This window comes from Ambystoma mexicanum, chromosome 14 (assembly GCF_040938575.1).
Source record: "Ambystoma mexicanum isolate Mex_15411 chromosome 14, UKY_AmexF1_1, whole genome shotgun sequence".
Taxonomy (NCBI): Eukaryota; Metazoa; Chordata; class Amphibia; order Caudata; family Ambystomatidae; genus Ambystoma; species Ambystoma mexicanum.
In genome coordinates, this window is record NC_090940.1 from 150,632,967 (window position 1) to 150,647,715 (window position 14,749).

General features: G+C 46.2%; 1 protein-coding gene across 6 annotated transcripts in view; it reads right to left on the minus strand.

Annotated features, from left to right (window-relative positions):
- Positions 1 to 14,749, minus strand: part of PTGR2 (prostaglandin reductase 2) — a 1,213,270-nt gene that overhangs the window by 1,030,920 nt on the left and 167,601 nt on the right. The gene's annotated exons all lie outside the window — the stretch shown is intronic.

Genomic DNA, 14,749 nt, shown 5'->3' on the forward strand with positions numbered 1-14,749 from the left:
ACCTTGGACACATTTCGTTTTGATCCTCTTAAAGCGGATCCGGCCTACTGACTCTGAATTCACGGTGTTACTTTGCCTTCCTCTCTTGTTGTGTTCGTGAAAAAGTGTTGGGATCTGTTTCAATTTATTCTCTGATTTTCTCTCCCTTTTTAAAATGAATTATTAGAGTGCCATCTACGTTAAACGCTCTCCGCTGTCTGAAAATAAGTGGGGCTTTACTTAAGACTTGTATAGTATTCTTTTAAGGGAGTGTATATCTTTTAGTGACCGTGTTTTTGAATTGCTTACTATTAGTGCCTGTGTGTTTTTCTAGATGTGGTTTTAAATAAATAATTATATCTCTTTTACACCAAGCCCTGGTCAGTGTTTACTTGTTCTATTGTGTTCTCTTGACCTATTGTGAATACTCTGTATACTGCATAACTCTTCTTGAGGGAAGTCTGACTGCTCAGCCACAGCTACCAAGTGAATCTGTGTAGTACAGACTGCTACCAAGTGGGTTTACTGCCAAACACCTGTAGTCTTAAATCTTTTGCAGTGGTCCCAGAGGGAACTGCACAGGTTTCTGCCTAGCACCTCTAATTCCAATAGAGTAGTTATTCTCACGTGGGAAGAGTTTACGACTAGTGAATAGGATGGGGTGTTCTAATCCATCGTATATTTGCGATAAAACTGCTCCTAACCCTATGAGAGAGGCATCCATTTGTAACACAAATTCTTTTGAAAAGTCTACTACTTTTAGGATTGGGTTCTGACACAAGGTTTGTTTTAGGTTGTTGTAACAGGCATCGTCCTCATCAGTCCAATGAATCTTCTGGGGTTCAGCATTCCTTAGTTTGTCTGTTAATTTTACTGTTCTATCTGAAACATTTGGATAACCAATCATAGGAATGCCCAGAGGTCTCCATTGGTCTTGGGTGTGGGGGCATCTAGAACAGCTTTCACTGTTTCTTGCTGGGGCTGGTCACTGCCATTCCCTACAAAGAAGCCTAGGTATTTCACGGCCGATTTAGCCAGCTTACATTTGCATGCAATGGCATTTAAGCCGACCTTTCTGAGGGTTCTCATTATAGTACAAAGAGGAAAAAGATGGTCTTCCCTCGTTTTACTATAAAATGACTCTGGCGTCAATATAGGCCCCAGAGAAATCGGAGTAAGGCTGTAATATCCTGTGCATAAGTTGTTGGAAAGTGGCGGGGGCCCCCATGCAGTCCAAAAGGGAGGACCTTCAACTGGAATCGTCCCATTGGTGGCGATAAAGCTGTCTTTTTCTTATCTGGTCCATGTACTGGGACCTGCCAATATCCTTTGGTTAAATCAAGGGTTGATAGGAATGGGGCATTTCCAAGTGTATCTATTAACTCATTGATGCATGGCATAGGTTAGGCATTGAAGGCAGAAATGGCTTTAACCTGTCTGAAGTCTATGCAAAACCTCCAAGATTGATCAGGTTTAGCTACCAACATAATAGGGGAGGCCCATGGACTCGAAGAGGGCTCGATAATGTTTGTCTTGAGCATTTATTTCACTTCCTCAAACACGATTTGCTTTCATGCTTCTTGGAATCTACATGGTTTCAAATGGACCACTTTTTTCTTTGGAGTTCTGATATAATGTTAAATACCAGGTACTCTCCCTGGTTTCTCGCAGAATACATAGGGAATGCCATAATAAGGTTGTTCAAATCTTCTTGTTTCTGTTTGGATAGTTCTTGGGGAATAAGTTCAGCGTTGTCTATCTCCTCGGGTACCAAACAAGACAATATAGTGGAGGTGGCAGCGGGAGGATATTCTTTCCACTCATTTGGGAGATTTATGTGGTAGAGGTGGGTATTTTGCTTTCTATCAGGTTGGGCTATTTTATAGGTACAGGTTCCTGTTGGCTCTAGCACCTCATATGGCACATGTCACTTTGAAACAAGTTGATTTTCAGAGGTAGGTAAGAAGACTAATACCTTCTGTCCTACTGAAAAAGATCACCTTCTTGTCATAGGTGGACTTCTGTTGGGCTTGAGCTTTCTCCATGTGAGTGTGGACTAGACTCCGGATGAGTTTCATGTGCTCTCGCAATCAGGTAGCTGTCTGTGAGAGGGGAATAGGGGCCTCTTGTCTCTCTTCCCAGGTCTCCCGGAGCATGTCCAAGACATCTCTTGGTTCTCTATCATAATGTAAATCAAAAGGGGAGAATCCAGTGGATGCCTGAGGGGCCTTCCTTACTGCAAATAGGGCCCATGGGATCATGCGATCCCAGTCTTTCCCATCCTCATCTGCCAATTTTCACGAAATCATTTTAAGAGTTTTGTTAAATCCTCCTTCCTAGCTGTCCGTTTGGATGTGGTAAACTGAGATTCTTAAGGTGGTAGTCTGTAGTAATTCCTTGACTTCACCCATAAATTTACTCATGAAATTGGGATTGCTGATCCATTAGAATTTCCTTGGGGAAACCAACCCTAGAAATCAATGGTAGTAGGTGTTTTCAAATTTGCTGGGTTGTGTTGTTCCGCATGGGAACGGCCTCTGAGTACCGAGTAGCTTAATCACAATTACAAGAACATATTTACTACCCAGTCTGGAAGATTCCAACGGTCCAATGATATCCATCCCAATGCAGGAGAAAGAGACTTCTATTATCTGTAATGGGTTAAGAGGGGCAGGTAAGGGAACATGTGCGCTGTTTTCTGGCATATTTCACATGACTGAATGAAGTTCTTCATGTCAGCATGGATACCTGAATAGGGAATGGGAGGCACAACTATATTAAACAAGGGTTAAACATGTAGTAGAATTTTCTTTTTTTGTGTAAATTTGGCTTTATTGGTTTACAAATATTAGTCATGGTAAAAAAGAATCATTTCAAGAACATCAGATTACAAGACAGGTCAGTAAAGTTCTGTATACTTAATATTCTTTACAGTCTCGATGTCTCAGATTGGGTCTTGCAAAAGTCCATGACACCCCCCCCCCCCCCATCCCTCCGTCCGTGCGGGTCTCACTTCAACCATTGCAGCGTTTATCCTGTCCAAATCGCAGTCTCTGTGTGTCATAGGGGTCACTTCAGGAGTGGGAACACTGTAGTTTGGAAGCATTGTAAGTTCCCATATTGTGCCTTACCCCTCAGTTAGTGGGCCATGCGTTGAACCACGAAAGAGTCCACTTGAGAGATATTTGTTTTTGTAGTCTGCCCTTAGGGCCTCAGTTTGTGATGACCTTCCGTGCAGTGATGTGCTGCTCCATAATACATATATTGGTGGAGACGTTTATCCATTCAGTTTTAGTGGGTACGAAGTTGGATTTCCATTTCATAACGAGTACAGCTCGAGCTGCCAGGAGAAGTTGTGGGGCTATATCTCTTAATCTAGATCATTCTTCTTCGCTTTTCTCGAGGCCAAACAACACCAGGCAGGGGTCAGCTGTTCTCCCAATGCCATCAATCTCTTTAATCCAGCCTAGGACTTTGTTCCAGAAAACTCTGATTCGAGAGCAACCCCACCACATATGCCAATAGTCGGCATTAACTCCACATTTCCGCCAGCATTCCGGATAGGGCGTTTAAAACATTTTCGATATTCTGACAGCGTCATATTGCCATCTATGGAGCAATTTAATGGCGTGGAGTTTATATTGGTTCGAAATGGAGATTTGTGTTGCCGCTAGACACATGGTATCCCATAGCTCTGGGGTGATCTGTTCGCCTAAGTCCTTTCCCCACCTGTCTCTCAGTGAGTCTGTAGTCCCCGCCCATGCTCCCAACAGTTCTCTGTACATTGCCGATACCAGACCCTTCATTTCCGTTCTTGAGTCAAGGATCTTTTCAAAGGGCGTGAGATCTCGCATTAATTGGGACTTCCATATTGGTCTCGTCAAAACACCCTTTATCTGTAGATTTTGGAAGGTGGATATAGGGCCAATTCCAAGGGCATCTGTTAGGTCTGGGAGGGATATAAAGAAATCCTTTTTTTGTAGTTGCCCAACTCTCTCTAGGCCAGCCTCGTACCATGCTTGAAATCTTGCTACATTCGGTATCTGTTCGTTGATTCCAGGTCACCATAATAGGTGGCTTAAGGGGGCGGGCCATGTAGTGATGTTTCGCATGTTCTTGCCCTGTTTCCAGATGTCCCATATCGTGCTCAGTATTGGGTGACCTTTACGTTTTCTGCATATCCTTTTCTTGGGGGACCATAGCCACTCAGACACTGTGGCTGGCGAAAAATAGTGGTTGTCCATGTTGACCCATTGGATATTCGTGAGGTCACGTAAGTGGGGGATCAGAACTCGAAGTTGGGAGGCTTCATAATATTTCTGCAAGTTAGGAAGCCCAACCCCCCCTCTCTTTGGGAAGTGTTAGGGTCTTGGACAGAATCCTCGCTTTCTTCCCTTGCCAGAGGAACCGAAGGAGGGCCCTCTAGGTTTCGAGAAAAAAACTGCTTGGGATTTTAACAGGCAACATTTGGAAGGGATATAGGAATCGGGGGAGGGACACCATCTTAATCGCGTTGAGTCGACCCAGCCAAGATATTATGAGCTTATCCCACCTTGCAAGATCCGCCCGGAATTGGCGTAATAGGGGAGGGAAGTTAGCTTCATAAAGATCATTTAGCTGTCTAGTGATTTGTATCCCCAGATATTGTAATTGTGCATGTTCGATTTTGAGACCCAGTGTGGAGAATTTAGCGGTGTTGGCCTCTTCCCGACCCTGTAGGGGAAAGAGTGTGGACTTCTGTTTGTTCACTTTGAACCCTGACAGTCTGCCGTACTCGTCCAATAGGTGGAGGGCTCGGGGGATTGAAGTTATGGTGTTAGTGATGTGAAGAAGGATGTTGTCTGCATACAGGTCTACTTTATATTCCGTTTTCCTCAGGCGAATACCCTCAACCATGGGGTCAGCCCTCATCATTATTGCTAGGGGCTCTAGGGAAAGCGCGAAAAGGATTTCCGAAAAGGGGCACCCTTGGCGAGTTCCACATTCCAAATTAAACCATCTAGAGTATTCACCATTTACAAATATTGATGCTTTGGGGTTTGTGTACACCGCATGTATTGCCTTCCTAAACCTAGGGCCCATTCCCACCTTACGTAAGACCGCTTTCAAGAAACCCCTCTTGACCCTATCAAAGGCTTTCTCTGCGTCGAAGGATAGGAGAATTGGGTCATTAGTCATGGTTTGGAAAGCGTGTATTAGGTGCAGGGTCTTACGCATTGTGTCGGCCCCCCCAGTATAAACCCAACTTGGTCAGAGTGTATAAGTTGTGGCATTAATGTTTCCAACCTTGCGGCCAAAACCCTCGCATAGATCTTCGCATCAAGGTTGAGCAAAGAAATAGGGCGATACGATCCACAGTTCGTGGGATCTCTCCCTTCTTTGGGAATAACCGTGATTAGCTCTCTGGTGAAGGAGTCCGGGGGTTTCCCGGTGTCTATTATTTCATTAAAGAGTTCCGTTAGGAAAGGAGTGAGTGAAGTGGTAAACATTTTGTAGAATCCGGCAGTGTAACCGTCTTCACCCGGGGATTTACCTATGGTGAGTCTCTTTATGGCAGCCTGGACTTCTGATTCTGTAATAGGGGATTCCAGGACCTCGGCATCTATGGGCGGTATACGGGGCATGTTTACGGAGGACAGATAGGATTCTATTTCTGGTAGGTCGAGATTCGTTTCCGAGGAGTATAGTCTCGTAAAAGTTGGAAAAGCACTCTGGGATAGTGGAGTGAGTGTGCGTATCGGGGGGGGGGGATCTTCTATTATTTGTAGGACTGTTCTTTCAGCTCTCTGTTCCCGGAGCCTCGCGGCGAGAAGCGCGTCTGCCTTATCCCCTTTCTCATAGGATTTTTGTTTTAAAAATCTCAGCTTGCGCACTATCTGTTCTTGTTCTAGTAGCTTCAATTCCGGTCTCTTCTCTTTTGCCTCATTCAATTTCGCGAGGTCGACCTCTGTATCTCTCTTATTATGATTTTCCAGCTGAGAGATTTCGGTCCGTAATCTGTGTTCGATAATGTTTTGCTCCCTTTTCTTTGACGAGCCTTCTCTTATTAGAATTCCCCTCCAAGTAGCTTTTCCCGCCTCCCACACCATCTGTTTGGACACCTCACAATTATTATTTATTTCAAAGAATTGGGAAATTTCGGTTTCCATTTGCGCTCTAAAGACCGCATCTTTCCATAGGTTCTCGTTACTACGCCATTTTCCACCCCTGGTTGGCAGATTAGACCATTGGATGTCTGTAAGGACCATATCATGGTCAGACCAAGTGATCGGATAATCTCTGAGTGTGACATCACCTCGATTAGCTCCCTGGATAAGTATATATAGTCAATTTGGGTGTATGAATTATGGGGGTTTGAGTAGAAAGTATAACCTCGTTCCTCCGGGTGATGATCTCTCCATGAGTCTCTCATATTATACATTTCCATCATACATGCGAGATCGGTTTGGTCGATTCTGCTGTGGTGCTTCACATTGGGGTTGCCGGGTTTGTGGTCCTTGGTCGGGTCTGCCCATTGGTTGAAGTCACCACCCAAGATAATATGGCCTGATGCTTCAGATAGTATCTTCAGAATCATTCTGGTAAGTAATCTGGTCTGGCCAGTGTTTGGGGAATAGAGGGTAGCGATTGTGACTTCTACTTTCCCTATATGGCCATTTACTAGCAGGGTTTGACCTTCTACGTCAGACCACATCTTAGTGGGTACGAAGCCTATGCTTTTCCTAATGAGAATCCCAACCCCCCCTCTCTTCAATGTATTTCGTTTCCTGCAAAAGGAGGATGTCAATCTCGGCCCTGCGGAATTCTCTGGCCACAAGTGACCTTTTCGTTGGGGAGTTGAGTCCCTTAACATTGAGTGTGCCCACTCTCAAGAGAGACGTAGCCCCTGCATTAGTGTTTGTAGACATTGATTATTTGTGCAGGAAGATATCTTATAATGGCTATTTCTTGTTGCTTATCAGTTCTCAGTTGCACGCTGCGTGGACTGCATTGGTTTACCATGAGTGCTGCTCTGACCGTTTCAAGGAACTTAGACCCCGCCTCGTAATCCCCCCTCCCCCCTCCCATTCCCAGTTGGTGGCGTCCAATCGCACCCGGTTGACTGCACAGATTCGGGGTCGAACCACCTTCAGGGGCCGGCCGTTACGTCACACCCCTTGTCCAATTGTGCCATCTTTGTTTAGATTGAGCCCCTCCATGATCCCCCCAATTATCCTCATTGGGGTTGTAGGATTATCATAACTGTGCTAATGATAGTTTCTTTTGTATACGCCCCATAGAAAGCTGATTCGATTTCATCTTACCGGTACTGTAGCGCTTCAGTTATCCCCCTCCGGGGAAAGGTTACCTCTCTGGAACTTTCGGGACCCCTTCACTTTCTTTCTACGGGCGCCCTGCACACGCCATTCCGGTTCCCCTCTTCGGGTCTCGTTCTGGTTGGCATCATCGTCACAGGTTCCGAGGATGTCGCATATGCACGCCTTCATTTCTTTTTCGGATTTCAACTTGTGTCTGGTTCCTTCATATTCAAATGTCAACGAGAAGGGGTAGCCCCGTCTGTATCGAATGCTCTTCTCTTTGAGTCTCTTTGTGAGGGGGCCACACATCCTTCTGAGGGCTAATGTCAGAGAGGACAAGTCCTGGTATATCGAAATTTGAGCTCCTCCCAACGTGATCATATCGCTCCTTCTGGCCTTTTCAAGAATTCGAGCTTAGTCTTGGAAGCGGTGAAATCGGGCAAGAACCGAACGTGGTCCACCCGAGGGGCCTCCTGCTCTGTGAATTTGTTCTGTTATCGGCTCATCTACCGCATCGTCTGCCGTCAGGAGTTTGATAATGTTGTGGAGTGTTTCCTTCAAGTCTGCTTCCGTTTCCCCTTCCCTTTCCGGGATTCCAAAAATGCAGATGTTGTTCCGTCGTTCTCTGTTCTCTAAATCATCGAGCTTGAGTTTGAACTCCTCCTCTCGATGTTCTAACTCATTCATTCTTTGATCAAGTTGGGCCTCTAGCGTGTCGATGGAGGCCTGATTGTTTTCAACCCCTTCAAGTCGGTCTTCCATACTGTCTAGTCTCTGGGTTATCCTGTCTATTTTGCCTCCTATGCTTGCGCCCAGATTCTTGATTTCCCCCAGGAGGGCAGCAATAGCTCCCTTTGTTGCTGCAGCGAGATCATTTTCAATAGAGGTGGAATTTGCCATCTTCGGTTTAGTGAGAGCAGGTGAAGTAGGGGTGTAGGCAAAAAACTACAGCTTGTGTTGAACGTTCATATGGATCTCTGGCGGTGGTATCCAACGTGCAGCGCGTAGGGTGTCAGGCCCGGTTACATTCTGTGTCACAGATTTGCTGTTTTTAGGGTTTCGGTGTGCAGGGTACGCCGTGGGATTTCGTTGAATTCTTTGAGAAGCGAATTTCAACCCTCTTTGGGCGTCAAGGGCTAATGATGGCTCCCTTGTCGGCGTGTTTGCGTCTCCTTCCGAGCCCTGTGAGGTGGCACACACCGGTAATCGATCACTGTATTGCAACGTGTGGTTCTGTGTGTGCCTCAGGGGAGGGCTCAGGCATTGCGGCCTAGTGCTGTCAAAACCACACTGGGTTTTAGTCTCCTAATCAGGAGTCCCAGAGAAGAGAAGGGCACTAAATCACATATGTGCTCCGAGGTGAGTGGTGTGACTGGGTCCATTTGTCCTGCTGATGCGCCGGAACAGGGGCGATCTGTGTGTGGGAGTGATGTTCTCTGCCTCTAGAACACGCACCTCCTCATTAGATCCCACTGCGGCCTATTCCATGAGTAGCGGCACAGTTAACTTCCTAAGGGGAAGCAAGTGCGGGTGAAAAACCCCCGTCCTTCTCCAGAGGCTCGTCGTAGGGTAGTAGGGAGGGGGCCTCCGGCAATAGTTCATGTGGAGCCCGGGGATCAGGAAAAGTAGCGGGTGCTTTAGGCGTTCCTCTGCTGTACGTCTCGCGCGCGTATGAAGGCCTCAGACCCAGTTAGTCGTGATACACCTTTCGGCGGGGAAAGGCCCTTCAATGGGATCAGTGCCGTACCTGCTTATGGCGTCAGACGTGCTGGGGAGGGAGCCTTAGGCCCCATGCAGGTCGCTGTTGTCAGGCGAAACGGAGCGGGGCTCTCATCCGTGTCTCTGTCCCTTGTTGCGTGGCATCCAGGCAGCTCGCAGGCAACGGCAAAGTCCCGACACGGGTTCGTTCAAAGCTTACGTCTCTTGGAGGGGCGCAAGGTCTCTCCTCTCCACTCCTGCGCCCCGATGGAAGAGTAGCGTTTTGTTTTCCGGGTGGAAAGCAGCGATCGTAGGGTCCAGTGTCAGGGCCCCGGAGTCCCAGCGTCTTCGTGCGTACGCAGCAGGATGTCGCACCGGGTGCTACCAGCGGTCAGGGTCCGTTTTTCATCAGAGTTTTTCCCACACCAGGGGGTGGGGGGGGGGGGTTATTCCCACAACTATATCTCCATTCAGTTTCGTTGGGGGGTGCTGAAAAGAGGGGGCTCAATCCGTCTTTCGGGGCGGCGCAGACGGAGCTCACGCAGACAGCCTGTTCATCTTTGCGCCCCCTGGTGGCCAATAGCTTAGTGGAATTTTCAATAATCAAAAATACTTCATAATCTCACTGGCGTTTGAGTTATTTCAGGTGCAGAAGGGGAAAGTCTCAACGCCATCCGAAACTTGGGGAAAAAACACACAAACAAGACCTGTTGTTGCCAAACGGTGACCCTTATGTGCACTCCTTCGGGACATAAAGTCCCAAGTTAGTTCAAGACCCTAGATAGTGACCACCCAGTACTGGGTATCACTTACACGTCTGTTCTATAAAAGGTTCCTTCAATAAAATGTTGGCAAGACCTCAATCTCAACCACAATTTTTCAATTTTTAAATGTCAAGTGGGTTCTGTAAAGCTTATGTTTACAGAACCCATCGTAAGATTGTGCTAGAGATTTCCCATTCTCATTTGACAGGGGGACATTTAGGACAGTCCAAAACTCAAGCTCACATCAGTGGGAAATTCTACTGGCCAAAGCTACCTCTCAATTTCCTTTGGTTAACTTTCTTCCTTAAAATGGGGAAATAGAGCCTTCTCAAGAATTCCCTGTGCAATTTTGTCCCCACGGTGTATTTCAAACAGAGTTTTGCCATGATTCTGTAGGAGAACCTTTATGTCTCCCCAAAAGTCTACTAGGACATCCAGGCCAAACTTCCAGGCCAGACCAGATTTTGGGGCCAATCTTATATAACAACCGGCCGGGGGTATTAGGACTAAGTCTGTGGGAATCATCCCTCTTTTCCCGGGAGGAATATGGGCTTATCTGCTGCTACAAACATCAAAGCCTATGGATTCTTTTGTGGCGGTAGAGGGGTCTGAGGCTCTGTGACTAGGTTTCTGGAATTTTAGGGTCCCCCAATTTGTCTCAATTGAGTCCTATCCCATTCCTGGCACCATACACAAGGGAGGCATGGAATCACAAGTTATGACACTGACACAATGGGTACAATTTGTAAAACCTTTATTGAAGTTGTTGGGGCTGGAGAAACTCCTACTCTGCACTATAACTAAGATTGGAGGAGTCTCGACCATCAAATGGTAAACAAAACAGTCCTAGTGGAGTCCGTCAAATCAAAATGGCCTGTGCTATCAAAACCCAATTTCTGCCCTATCTCTTGTATAAGGAGAAATGTACGTAAAGGAAAAATCTGTGTTCAAAAGAATAAATGTGGTTGAACCAGCTCTCCTCCCCACATTAGACGTCACAGAGTAAGGCTATCCCTGTAGGCAGGATGACACACGCTGGCTCGGTTTCCAACACAATGAACAGTCCCCAAACGTGGATCGAGGCCCACCTGGCCTTCCACGTTAAAGTCTCTTTTCCTGAATTCCAAATAACATTCCAACAAAAAGTTCATATAAGTCCCCCTCTGTCGGGCTCAGACCTTTCATGACAAAATTCAACAAAAACTTGCAAGTGGGCTCCCTTCCAAAAGCTTATTACACTTTGGGTCTCCCTCTGTCGGGCTCGGACCACTTTCGGATGTCGAAGACTTTGGAATATGCGTGGCTTTCTTTACAGAGCACCACAGGACCACTTCCCCTCAAAGTTCACTGTTTAACTTTCACTCTCCCCTTCTCTAGGAGTTAATCTTGCTTACTTCACTTTTGCTGTTCATTAGCTTTATTGCTTCAAACAATGTACCTTTCACAGAGACTTTGAGTGGGCTACTTCCTTTTGCCAGACAACTCCATTACTTGGTATCACTGATATCACAGCTGTCCTTACTTCAAAGTTCATTCACAGGTCTGCCTATCTTCCGGTCTCATCCACACAAGTGCAGCATTCACTTGCGATATAATGTTGCTACTTGAAACGTTAACACACACTGGTCTCTCAGGTCGCTTGCTAACCCACCGGCTGTGTGCGTTTCTTTCTTGGTTTTACGATTTCCAATTCACAAGTCAAGGTTAGTATCACAGGCTTGGCCTCGCCTCCCCAACTCTGCTGTTCACCCGAGAGGGTTGCTGGCATCCTTGAAACACAATGCAGCTTTCTGATGTGGGATGTTGCATTCTCCACAGGTCTTTTGCAGCCTGTCGGAGGCAACAACCTCCAGTAGGGAACTTTTGGGGTTTTCGACACGCTGCTTTCGCTCCTTGGTCTGTCGCTCTGCTCCAGTATGCTTGCCTTCCTCCCCGAAGTTCTGCTCGTACTCGTGTTCCGCTTTGCTCAGTGTGTCTCTAGGTTCTGCCTTTTATTCGTGTGAGGAGAGCTAATTGGTATCAGGTGTATGAACTTAGAATCAAGTGCCTGACTTTGCCTGACCCGATTAGCAGGATATGTCAAGTACTATGTGTGAAAGTTAATGTTGTTACTCTCAGTCAGCCTCTTCCTCGGCCCAGTGTTTGTGTAAAAAGGGGGCATGGGGAGTTGGGACTTCGGAAAATCCTAAAAAAAATAGGATGGGTTAGATAAACAAAATAGGGGGAATACCACTTCTCACCATCGGCTGCCTCACCGCCACTCCCCAAAGAACCCTCACCAAGGTGATCCTCCCGCACTGGTCCACCGCCAGGGTCCGGATCCAAAGGCGATGGCCGTGCCTTGGCCACCTGAGAGAGAGATCCCCGGGGACTAGCGGGTGAGACACCCTCTGATTTCTCACACTAGCCACACTTTCTTCTGGGTCTTTTCAGTTGACATTGCAATATTGTTGTTCCTGCGCTAGGTCCTGCACCAAGTTCGGAGAGGAGACCGGCAACGCCAAGATCACCACACACTACCCAGAACTTGAGCCTTCCACAACAGGGAGGCAGGAAGTGACACAAAACTCTCGGGTGATTGTAAGGCATAGCTTGTCAGTTGAAAACATACTCTGAGTGACTGAATATTCCTCCTATATAGATCCTCTTGCCTTGGCCCTGTTTCCTACATGCAGATTCCCACTCACTACTACAGAATAGTAGTGACTGGTGAGACCTCTCATAGTGGCTGTATGTCTCAATCTGAAAGGAATGACTGTGGTGCAATGCCTCGTCTCAACCTGGCTGTTGTGTGTCAACCTTTCTTCTGCAACATATTCTCATTCTAAGGCCTCTAAAATGATTACAGAATCAATGGGGCCCATAGGGCAGCAATGAAGATGCCTGCGTGTTGCATGGAGCATAACATCAAACAATGGATTCGCACAGCAGTTTAACACCCAACTTTTGAGGATCAATGTATCTTCTCAGACCAGAACTCGTTCTCACAATACATCATTAAATAGAAAAGATACATTGCCGATGTACTTCTGATCTGGCATGGGGATATTATTGACCTTAATGAGTTTCATATCTGGCTTAATACATGTAACCCCAACATCAACTTCACCCTTGAAGGAAGTGGTATGAATGTGAACTTCCTAAACTTAAACCTTAGAATCACTGATGGAACGCTTTCCTGTTCCTTAATCAGAAAACCGAGTGAAAGGAACACAGCTCTACATTATATCTACTAGCTCTCACGCTAGAGGCCTGAAGGATAACCTACCCTATGGACAGTACCTTCGGATCAGAGGAAAGAGTTCTGACCTACAGGACTTCAGAACCACATGCTGGAATCCTGGATGATAGACTATCCCAAAGGGTACAGCAAAAAACTCCTAAAAAAATCATCACCCACTTGCCAATGACATTGAAAGTAAAAAGTATTATTAAAAAATACTGGCCCATTGTCAATGTGAATCTGCTAATAGTCCACCACCCCTATGGGCAATGCTCTGTCTGAAAGTTCACTACAAAAACAATCTCTTTCATGGTGGGTACAAATGAATGGAGACTACTGGGATTCACAAACTGTAGGACCAAACAAGTAGTGTACTGTATTGAATGACCCTGCCATCTAAGGTACGTTGGTGAAACAACAAGATCTGTCAATATTCGAGTGTCAGAAGACAGATCTGTATCGGGTGTAAGGTCACTACGATTCACCCAAAAAGACTGCAGAAAGAAAACGTAGGCCATATTTGACCGAATTTACAGCCTGAAAATACGAACACATATGCCATATGAAACATTACAGTGAAGAAGGGCAGCGGGGGCTGCGGCGGGGGTGTCCTCCACACCCTTCTTCACTGTAATGTGAGCAGAGGTTGCAGGGGTGTCCCCCACAACCCTGACTCAAAGTATAAAAAAAACAAAAAAACAAAAGCTGACCCTGTGGTGCCAGGTCCCATACGCACAAGTAAAGGGAACCAGCGTTGCAGAGGGGTGTTGCAGACGGCGACACACGAGTAGGTGCCATCCACAGGTAAGTAAGGGGGTGGGGCCAAGGGCAAAGTCTGAAATGTTCAGAGGAGAGAAGACCGAAAGTTATTTTCGGAAAAATTATTTTTGGTCTACGGTCTGATCACCCAAATCCAGGTCACTACAGCAACTTTGGTCCAACACTTTCTAACATTCAGGCACTCACCTGACAATATAAAGTGGTGGGTCCTAGACCATGATAAGTGTCCTAACAATGTTGAACAGATACTGCTCCAAAAGGAAACCCGCTGGATCCACAGGATTGGTATTCACATCAATGGCCTGAATGAACATCTTCTGATTTAAACTTATAACTCTAACCCATTACAAGTATACCTTAATCCAACAACTTTTGCACCTTGCATGTCCCTATTCAAATATTTAAATATTCAATGTGTTTTCTGAAATCAAGGGCATCACTCATTGACTTGTAAATGATGTAATAGAGTATACAAGATTATGCACCTCGCAGGGTCTGGGGACAGGTTTTTCCTATGTCTGCAGAACAAGTTCCTACTCTTGTAATAACCGCCCTCTAACTTCAGAAATGAACCACATCTGACTTTCTCAATTACGCACTGTGGGAAATTAGATCGATATAGCACAGCTCTTTTATGATGTGCTTAAATAACCAACTGAGTGCCCTTGATGTAATTTGCCATCCTGAACCTTGTCAGATTATGCCGCACATATACTGCAGGGAACAACTTACTTACCTGTAACTATTGTTCTCCAGCACGGGTCTGGCATGGATTCACATGCTCATGAATATTGCCCATCGTCAGGCTGGCAATCCTCAGTAAAAAGAAAAACAGTTTCACTTTCTCTTACAAACTGTATTTCTCCTCTAAACCAATCACTGTCCTCTGGGTCATACTGCCCCATCCATTGACAGTCCTCTCCCTAAGCCCCTCCTTTGGCAGCCATCGTCAGATTTGATAAGCATGTAAAGTGGCAGTATGACCAAGAAGAGCTACAGACGTGAGG